Source organism: Triticum urartu, chromosome 2, assembly GCF_003073215.2.
Source record: "Triticum urartu cultivar G1812 chromosome 2, Tu2.1, whole genome shotgun sequence".
Taxonomy (NCBI): Eukaryota; Viridiplantae; Streptophyta; class Magnoliopsida; order Poales; family Poaceae; genus Triticum; species Triticum urartu.
In genome coordinates this window covers 600,643,298-600,653,549 of record NC_053023.1, presented here as the reverse complement: position 1 = coordinate 600,653,549, position 10,252 = coordinate 600,643,298, and the positions used below count along the sequence as shown (strand labels likewise).

At 48.4% G+C, this 10,252-nt stretch overlaps 1 pseudogene; it reads left to right on the top strand.

The window, feature by feature from the left end:
• The first annotated feature begins 1,615 nt into the window (after nucleotides 1-1,615).
• On the top strand, nucleotides 1,616-8,477 carry LOC125539101 (annotated as a pseudogene).
• Nucleotides 8,478-10,252: the final 1,775 nt, after the last annotated feature.

Below are 10,252 nucleotides of genomic sequence, written 5' to 3'. Positions count from 1 at the left end.
TTTTGCGGGACCAAGCATGGAACAATAAAAAATTATACATACGTTGAAGACGTATCAGTTCTCTCCACCACTCTAAGTGGTGTGTTGAGAAGAGAAAGGGAAGACCACGCACGCGCGCTCACTCGCCTCGCCTGGCCGGGCCGTGGCGTGGCGTACGTGCGACATGCGCGTGAATGGTCCACTGAAATCCGGTCCGTTGCCTTACAGGAGCGCAACTTCCTTTTGTCGTTTTTTTATGTCTTGGCAGACAAGTTAATGATTTCTTGTCCGGTAAGTATACGACTTAAAAACCAAATTGGTTTGGGATTGTGATCGCGACACAATACCGCCTTGGGTCCTAATATATATACTGCTACCGCCGCGGCCATAGACATACCGAAAGTATCTAGGGTTTTGCCTCGTCTCACAACTTGCGCTGCCACCGTAGTCTACTCTATTCCGAACGCCGACATGCATCGGTGTGCGAGAGAGCGGGTCTTCGGAACCGTTCATCTTTGCGATCTTGCACCGGGAGAGGACGAATTAGGTTTTTGGGAAGCGCTCTGCGCGACTACTCAACTTCATTATCACGGGTCGTCTTCCATCTAAGTCAGGCGGTGCTACTCATCGTCGTCAACAACAGATCGCCGCCAACATCGCCAGCAACACCGTCGCTCCTGCTGCAACTACCGAACAATACATCAATTGTAATTTGTTCATGTCCCTCTCCGAAGTTGCTATTTTCTGGGCGATGCTGTTGTACGTGATTTGATGCTCTTCTAGTTTGCTAGATTGTTGCATGCTAGTTTCTGTCTTAGTCATGAATTATTTACTGGAATTGATCATGAACTTGCCTAATATTCCAACAGCCGGATAGCGGTCGATGAGTGGAGTAATAATAGTAGATGCAGATGGATTTCAGTCTATTTGTCTCGGACGTAAAGGCTATATATTGATCATGCCATGAAGAACCATCATAACTGTGCGCTATTCTATCAATTGCTCAACAGTAATTTATTTACCTACCGTACTATGCTTACGAGAGAGATGTCGGGTCAATTCACTTCATACTTACTAAAACCCTAAAAACATTTCCTCGTTGTTTTTATTTTATTTTTATTTTATACATTTATCACTATAAGATTTAATCCTTGTAATTGGCGAGAACGAAGGAATTGACGAACCCTTTGTTGTCGTTGGGTGCAAAGGTTGGTTTGTGTGTGTGTGCACGTATCGTTTATCTTATATGGGTGACGTCTTCTATTGGTTCGATAAACATTGGTTCTTTACTCATGAAAATACTTTTAGCTACTACATTGCTTTGTCACTCTTCAGGAAATCCCAATGTCTATCATAAATAGCAATGGCCAGATAGTTTCAGAGGTCTTGATGTGTGATAGGGAATTTATTTCGCTGAAGATACGAAGGGAACAAGACAAATTGATAGATTTACTGGCAAATTACAGAGTGTACTATTACGGTGTGGCTTAACCATAGTTCTTGAGAAAATTGTGGGCCTTGATTGTAACTCTTTAAACTTCGAATAAACTCCATTTTTCCTGCAAAAAAAGACAACCTTTTGTACTCGAATTTAACTGAATTTAGCACTTCTGAACAATTCCTTAAACCTGAACAAAGAGGGAAAATAACTTAAAACCCTTAGCCCCCAATTCATCGTCATGGCCTCCGCCTCTGTTTCCCTCTCCTCCCTCGCTTCCTCCGCCGCCGCCGCCGCCGCGATCTCCTCCTCCCCCGGCTGCCCTCCTTCCAAACCCTTTCACGATCCAAAACCTCTTCACCTTTCCGTCAGACTATTCCCCCGTTTCGCCAAACCTCAGCCGCTCTCCTGCTCTGGGCCGCACGCCCCTCACGCCGCCACCGGCGACGGATCGGGTGCCGGGAACCGTGGGGACGACTCGGGAGGAAACGGAGGAAAAGATGGAGGTGGAAACGATGGCGACGGCGGCGACGACGACTACGAGGAGGCCGAGTTCGGGCCGCTGCTCGGCTTCAGCGAGGTGGCGCGCCTCGCGGCCGCCCGCGGCGTCAAGCTCCCGGCCGACATGATTGAAGCGGCCAGGGACGCCGGCATCCGGGAAGTGATTTTGCTCCGATACTTCGATTTGCAGGTATACCGAATTGCACAGTTCTTTTGCTGAGGCGTAAATCCGGCGGTTTCCTCACCTCTTTCCATCCCCGCAGGCCGCACCGTGGCCACTCGCCGCGATGATCCGGGCCTTCTCAGTGCTCCGCAACAGAATGCTCGCCGATCCGTCATTTCTCTTCAAAGTTGGCATCGAGGTATGTGCGATTCATCGTTGACTATTTTTGTATCAGAACTCAGAATTGATGTTTTTATATTTCAGTCCTATGCTATTTTGAAGTTGGGGTTTCGGACTGAATGCAGGTTGTGATCGACTCCTGCTGTGCAACGCTTGCGGAGGTGCAGAAGAGGGGGGAGGATTTTTGGGCAGAGTTTGAGTTATATGCTGCTGACATTTTGATCGGGATTGTTGTTGATATCGCCCTAGTTGGGATGTTGGCTCCATATGTTAGATTGGGAAAGGCGTCTTCGTCAACGGGGCTGTTGGGGAGGTTCAACCGGATGGCTGGAGCTTTGCCAAGCAGGTGAAATCATATTTTTCACTATAAGTTCCCACCACGATAATATGAGAAGTAAAATAAAGGTGCCCAGTTTGTAGTTTCATTTGTCATGACCATCAGATTCTATCCAAGAAATGGAACGAGATAGTGTGGATGCATTCTGTGTATTCTTCTCAATACAATTTTTTTTCCAGTCCGACATGCTGATTTTATGGCCTCTTACCTGCAGTGTTTTTGAAGCTGAAAGGCCAGGCTGCAGATTTACAGTCCAACAAAGAATTGGGACGTACTTCTATAAGGTAATGAATGAATCTTACATCAAAAGTATTCACTCTGAATGTAGCATCATTATCCGATATTCTGTTTTGAATTGCTGGAGCACCATTACGTTGTTTGAATTGGGTTGTTTTAAATTTTATCCCAGGGTGTTTTGTATGGCTCAGTTGGATTTGTCTGTGGTATTATCGGTCAGGGAATTTGCAATATGATAATGAATGCCAAGAGGTAATGCTTGTGCCTTTTGTGCTTTTGATACATAATAATTTTTTCTCCCATTATACTATCCTTTTGTAAGGTCTTTCTGCAGGATTTCTTTGTTGTTTGTCACCACCTCAGTATTGCCAATGAATATTATTCTCAAATTATGTTTCTCTTATCTTGACTTGTCTGATTTTGCTTGGTTTTGCTTGGTTCTGTTCATTTTTCAGGAGTGTCAAAAAAACAGAGGAAGATATTCCTGTTCCACCACTTATTAAAAGTGCTGCTCTTTGGGGTATGTATATTGTGTTTTTTTCTTCATTTTACTACTTGTTTTACTTTGACCACATGTTCAGTAATTGCAAATGTGGGTTTTATGTCCACTAAAGAGATATCTAACAGCTGAGACAGATAGACATATGATATGAGCATACTTTAATGTTTAATGTCAGTTTCGCTTAGTTTCACTAAAATTTCTTGAACATTTCTCTAACTATGTTAATTCAGACATTCTCCGACAGTTGATATATAAATTGATTTCTTCACTTGCTACTCCTGATATATGTCATTTCTTACTGTTTATGTCATTTTTTCTGCAGCGGGCTTCCTGATTTATGCCCCAAACTAGTAGTAGCACATCACATTTCGGTGTTCCATTCCTCAACTGACAAGCAATGTTAACATGTAGGCGTATTCCTTGCTGTATCATCTAATACACGCTATCAGATCATCAATGGCCTGGAGCGAGTAGTTGAGGCATCACCAGTTGCAAAGGGTGCCCCTCCTGTTGCACTGGCTTTCACCGTTGGTGTCCGCTTTGCCAATAACATCTATGGTGGGATGCAGTTTATCGACTGGGCTCGATGGAGTGGTGTCCAGTAATGGTGAGTGATCCTGTTTTAGTTGTTCATCTTGTCATCTTCTCACCAATAGTATGTCATGGAAAATCAATTTTATACACCTATTCGTTGAACAGCAAATGCTTCCAGGTGATGTCCTACCATTATCTTGCATCATTTGGAAGGATGTCAAATCATTCCATTTCTTTAAATGATTCTCGCAGACCCTAAGAAAACATTGAATTTTGTGGTATTCTTCAGGGAGGAATTCAAGCAAGAGATCCGTACGAGCTTCGTTGGCGAATTTCAGCTTTGCTAGAGGCAATCGCAGCCCTGTGGTGAAATTCGATCATCAGTCGGAGAAAAGCGAAGAAGCAGATGATATTGCAACCTTGCAAGGTTGTCAGACATGAGCTATGAACAGTAGTATCTTTTCAATTATTTCATTCCTGTACCAAGTCAAACACTGGTGTAGCGTCGTCGTTTAGTTTAATCACATGAGTAATGCGATGTGAGTTGACTACCCAAAATAATGGTGTGGGAAGTAGGAAGGATGCCTGTTACTATTTGAAAAAAAATTGTCCGCATCTATTTTGTGGGAGGAGGGTCCAAATTGTCGGCTGACTTAAACCTCGCTGGCACACTGGATAATGACGGAAGTACATCTGCCGAAAATGACTTGAGTGATTCATCATACGACTAGTCTTCGAATGAAGAAGTCCTAGCATGACAAATCACAAGTGAAGGCGTGTTGCAGCTTGCCTAGACCATCCAATCTGAACAAGCAATTGGCATACACACGAGGCGAAGCATGTACCAGCAGCACAAGATGGTCCTGACCATGGCGGCTATCGCGCTCCTGCCGCTGCTGGTGACGCTTGTGGCCGCACCAGCCACGGCGGCCGCCGCGCCCGTCCGCCGTTGCCCGACGAGCTGCGGCCTGATCGACTTCTCCTACCCGTTCGGCGTAGGCCCCGGGTGCTCCCTGCCGGGGTTCAACCTCACCTGCGACGCCAACACGTACAGTAAGCGCCTCCTGCTGGGCAGCCCCAGCGTGACGGTGGACTACACGATCTTGGCGACCGGCTTCATTTCCTCGCTCGCCGTCAACATCGTGCGCACGGTGCGCATGAGGACGGTCTCCGCCTCGGCCTCGTGGGACGGCCCCGGCAGGCCGTTCGCCATCTCCGGCGCGTCCAACATGTCGCTGTTCGTCCTCGGCTGCGGCGTCACGGCCACCATGCTCGACCGTGGGGCTGCGGTGGGGAGCTGTTCCGTGGCCTGCGCCGGGGAGGAGGTCATGCGGAGGCTGCCCAACGGGCTCTGCGTCGGCGTGGGCTGCTGCCGCATCGACGTAGGCGTGCACCTCCGGGCGTTCACCCTCAACTTGTCGCGCAACGGCGGGGACGGTGTCAGCCGGGACAAACTGACCTTCTTCGTCACCGGCCGGGACAGGTACACATTCCAGCCCAGCGACCTGGAGCGTGACATTCACCCCGACATGGTCCCTCCGGCTCTGTTGGATTGGGCCATCCCCGGCCAGCCGGACTGCCGGCGCGCCATGGACGACAGGGTGACATATGCCTGTGTCAGTAACCACAGCGAGTGCCGGGACTCGCCGATTGGAGGCTACGTCTGCCTTTGCTCCAGAGGCTTCTCTGGCAACCCCCACGCCGTCGATGGCTGCGTGCCGGACCAAGGTGATCCCCTCCGTCTCTGTCATGACATATGAATGCCAGTTGATAGCTACTCCTTGTAAACTGATCATTTTTTTTCATATGAATGCCAGAGGATGTAGAGTATTTCATGAACAAGTTTTATCTGATCATTTGTTTCATCTTCTGTCCAACAGTTTATGGCTCCACCCAGCCGAAGGCCAACTGTCCAACGATGTGCGGGAACGTGAGCGTTCCATTCCCCTTCGGCACAGAGCTGGGCTGCTTTGCAAGGATCCATCTTTACCTGACATGTAACCCAGGACCCTCTCCTGCCATCCTCCAAATGACCAAGCACTCGCTAGTCACCGACATATCCATCGACGAGGGCGTCTTGAGGATTCAGAAGCGGTCCGACCCGGGTGATTTCTTGGGGGATCGAGACACCACGCTCTACTCATTTTCAGGAGAATCGGGCATGGTAAAATGGGCTGTCGATGACGGAACATGCAGGGAGGCGATGCTGAACAACAAGGAGTACAGATGCTTGAGCGCTCATAGCCACTGCATGGATGTCACCGACGACAGAACAAGCAAGCATGTGGGATACAGGTGCAAATGCTCTTCCGGTTTCCAAGGAAATCCTTACCTCCAAGGTGGATGCACAGGCAAGTTCTTGATCTTTTTTTTTTCGCGAATACGCAAAGCTTGCTTATCTTTCCTTGATAGAAGAAAAGAGAATGAGTACAACAGAGAGTACAACGTACAATACATGACATGAACGCAAGAGGGCATGATCATGGAACCCAGAGCACAGAGACAAGGGATGCTCAGGCCTCATTCGGTTTGAATGAAGGATTTCACAGGCACAATGTAAGAATGAGGATTCTGGAGGAAAGGTTTCTATAGATGCATTCGGTTTGTAGAAATTCCTTAGGAATACTATTCATTTTCTTGTTTTTGAAAGAAACTACACATCCACTCAAAGCTTATTTTTTGCGTAGGAACGAGGCAATTCAATCCCTTAGGATGATGGCAAGTGTCATCCTATCATATTCCTGTACTACTTATAATTTCTATGTTTTGGTTTTCTCCAAACCGAATGAGCCCTTTCTTTTCATTCCCAGGGAATTAGTACTGATCGCAGGAATTCTCTTCTTATGTTTACTTTCTGATGCTGCTTCGTGCCATTTGCAGATATCAACGAGTGCTTGCACCCAGATAAATACACTTGCAATGGAATCTGTCAGAATAGCCTCGGAAGTTTTACTTGCTTTAGTTGCCCGCGCGGGACAGATTTTGACATAATTGCAAGGAAGTGCAAAGCATCAAATGTTATCTTAGGTACGACATTTTGATTTTCAGCAAATTCAGCTAGTTGCACTTTGCAAGATCATCCGAGTCCACTCCTTCTGAAAGTGAATGATTACTAACACGGTGGTAAACCAATGCAATGTGACGCAGGTGTTAGCATTGGACTGAGCACTGGCGCGGGGATTCTGTTTCTTGCCGTGATTACAATCATTATCATCCATAGATGGAAGAAAGGCGTCCAGAAACAGCTCAGGAAGAGGTACTTCCGCAAGAACAAGGGCATCCTCCTTGAACAGCTCGTCTCCTCTGACTCAAGTGCCAGTGACACCACCAAGATATTCTCCCTGGAAGAGCTAGAGAAGGCGACCAACAACTTTGACCACTCACGCGTGGTCGGTCGCGGCGGCCATGGAACTGTCTACAAGGGCATCCTCACGGACCAGCGCATCATCGCCATCAAGAGGGCAAAGCTAGTGGTGAGCACCGAGATCGACCAATTCATCAACGAGGTTGCCATCCTGTCGCAGATCAACCATAGGAACGTCGTGAAGCTCCACGGATCCTGCCTGGAGTCCGAGGTCCCTCTGCTCGTCTATGAGTTCGTCTCCAACGGCACGCTCTACGACCTCTTGAACGGCAAGCAAGATGGTAGGCTTTTGCCGATGCCTTTGGAGGAGCGCCTTAGGATCGCCACCGAGATCGCGGGCGCACTCACGTACCTGCACTCGGCAGCTTCAATGTCGATCCTTCATCGAGACATCAAGTCCATGAACGTGCTCCTGAGCGACAGCCATACGCAAAGGTTTTGGATTTCGGTGCATCGAGGTCGATACCAATTGACCAGACACATTTGGTCACTGCCGTGCAGGGCACCTTTGGCTACTTGGATCCGGAGTACTACCACACGGGCCGATTAACCGAGAAGAGCGATGTCTACAGTTTCAGGGTGATTCTTGTCGAGTTGCTGATGAGAAAGAAGCCGCTCATCGAGAACGAGAGTGGCGAGAAGCAAAACTTGTCCAACTACTTCCTGTGGGCTATGGGGGACAGGCCTCTAGAGGAGATAGTGGATAAGCAGGTTCTGCGGGAAGAAGATATGGAGGCGACCAAGCAGGTGGCTTTCTTGGCGCGAGAGTGCTTGAACCTAAGAGGGCAGAAGAGACCTAGCATGAAGGACGTGGAGATGAGGTTACAATTCCTGAGGGAACGGAAGGTTGCTCCACGAAAGGATGAAGTGGTTCGATCTCACCGTGATGTAGGAGGAGGAGATTGGCGTGGAGGCGTTGTTCCGGTGGCTGGTCACGACGGCACACGCCAGTACAGTCCAGAGCAAGAGTACGCGTCATCCTTGCGCATACCATGATAATTTGCACTCCCTCTGTCTCATAATATAAGACGTTTTTTGACACTACACTGTGTCAAAAAACATCTTATATTATGGGACAGAGGGAGTAGCTTAGAGGGGGCGACACTTGAAACAAAGTTGTTGGTGGTGACAGATGCTTGCATGGCACTTGCACCCTAGTTCCGTCCCTATGCTACTCTTGACTCTTAAACAAGTGATTATCTGATGTCTGGTAGAATTTCAGTTAAGAACTTGTAGTATCACAGAGAATGCTACATTTGATTACGAGATGGTGTGGATGTCTGCTATATCCTAGAAACCTTGAGAACATCTGTGAGGGCTTGTGATTTCATATCCATACGGCGATACAAACAATACAATCCACCAAAGTTGTTAGTAAGATATTACCTCTCTCCGAGGGCCTAAATCTGGACCCACGTAGATCTGCTACGCATATGTTGCCTCATGTTTGTAGGATCAATACATCGACGATGGTACATTTGATTACGAGATGTGGATGTCCGCTATAGTTAAGTGGACCTTTTATGGGATTTAGCGTAATACACTTAGGCCTTGTACAATGGAAGATGCTTAGGGAAGTGCTTAGAAAAATAAACCGAATTTTTTTGAAGCACCGGTGTTTATTTGTACAGGGTAGACGCTTAACTAAGCGTCTCTTCTATAGAGTTATATTTATGGATGCTAGAATTTCATTTGGCACATTGACACTCTGTGTTTGTGGTTAGGGTTAACTGTAACTATAACTTGATAATTAAATATTATGTAAAGTTTGATTAGTAACCATAAAAGATAATCTACCATAAAGGAGAGAATTGGATCTAACCAAGAAGCGTTTATTGTACACTGTTACATGAACCACGATGGGAGAGAGATGCATGTCAGCGAGGTTGAATAGCCTTACAAAGTACTCCCTCCGTAAACTAATAAAGAAACGTTCAAATCACTACTTTAGTAATTTATAAACGTTCTTATATTAGTTTACAGGGGTATCTAAAAGGACGAGAGAAAACAGTAAAGTAGCTTTGTCGGAAAAGCAACAGTGACAACCTCGCTGCCGGTACCCGTTGGATGGTTGATCTACGGTCGAGGAAGGTCGCCCGTTATGAACGATCAGACGACAACGGGTGACTTGAGGAAGCGAAAACAGAGCATCAACAATCGAAGTGCTGCATTCTTCAGTATCTTCAGATAGCAGGGCCTGGCACCTACTGCTGTCGCCCAGTCTGTCTATGCACGATGGCCCTGAACGCGCAGTAGGAACAAAGCCAGGATGACGTCGTTCTAGGCGGCGGCGGCGGCGGCGCCGGGAATGTGAGGTGTCGTAGGAGCACCACGGCACAGCCGTATAGGGTCGGTCAATATCGTGGTTCGTGACTGGCAATGTTCGATTCTCGCGCCTTTCTCTGGCCTGGACATCAAGGATTCATCTGCCGAATTTTCATCCTCGGCGTAGAATATGAGTAGTCCGGCGTCTCTGCTTCATCGCTTGCCATCGATCCCCTCCCAAAGCAAGCTGGCGCAATACTGCTTCAGCGCTCCCGGCCGCCAGAACGGGGCTGCCATGGCAGGCACGGCCGGAGTGGACCATGCAGGTGGCGCCTAGGTGCAGGCTACCCGTGGTCGTCTGCTTGATGGCAGAGTCAGCGAGGTAGAGATGGCGCACGCAAGGTGTTTGATGTAATGTCCACGCCGAGACGAGTAGGACTGAGGCAACCTGGAGCTGCCAGGTCATCGAGCCGAACACACCGCCGTGAACACCACCCCTCCCCACACCGCGCCGCAGGCCGCTCCGGCCGCGGCGGCCACCAAATCCGGCCACTATGGCCGGCAGCTGCGCCTCCAACCTCCCCTTCCCGCCTTGTCGGAGCTCCTCGCCGTCCGCTGGAGTCTCGCTTCGACCCGGCGGCTCCTCGCAGCCCTCCTCCCCGTGGTCAGCGGCCTCGACGGCTACGGCATTAGATCCAGCTTCAACGCCGCGAATCCTGCAACGCGGCGGTCCATCCAAGGTCGGTGCGCGG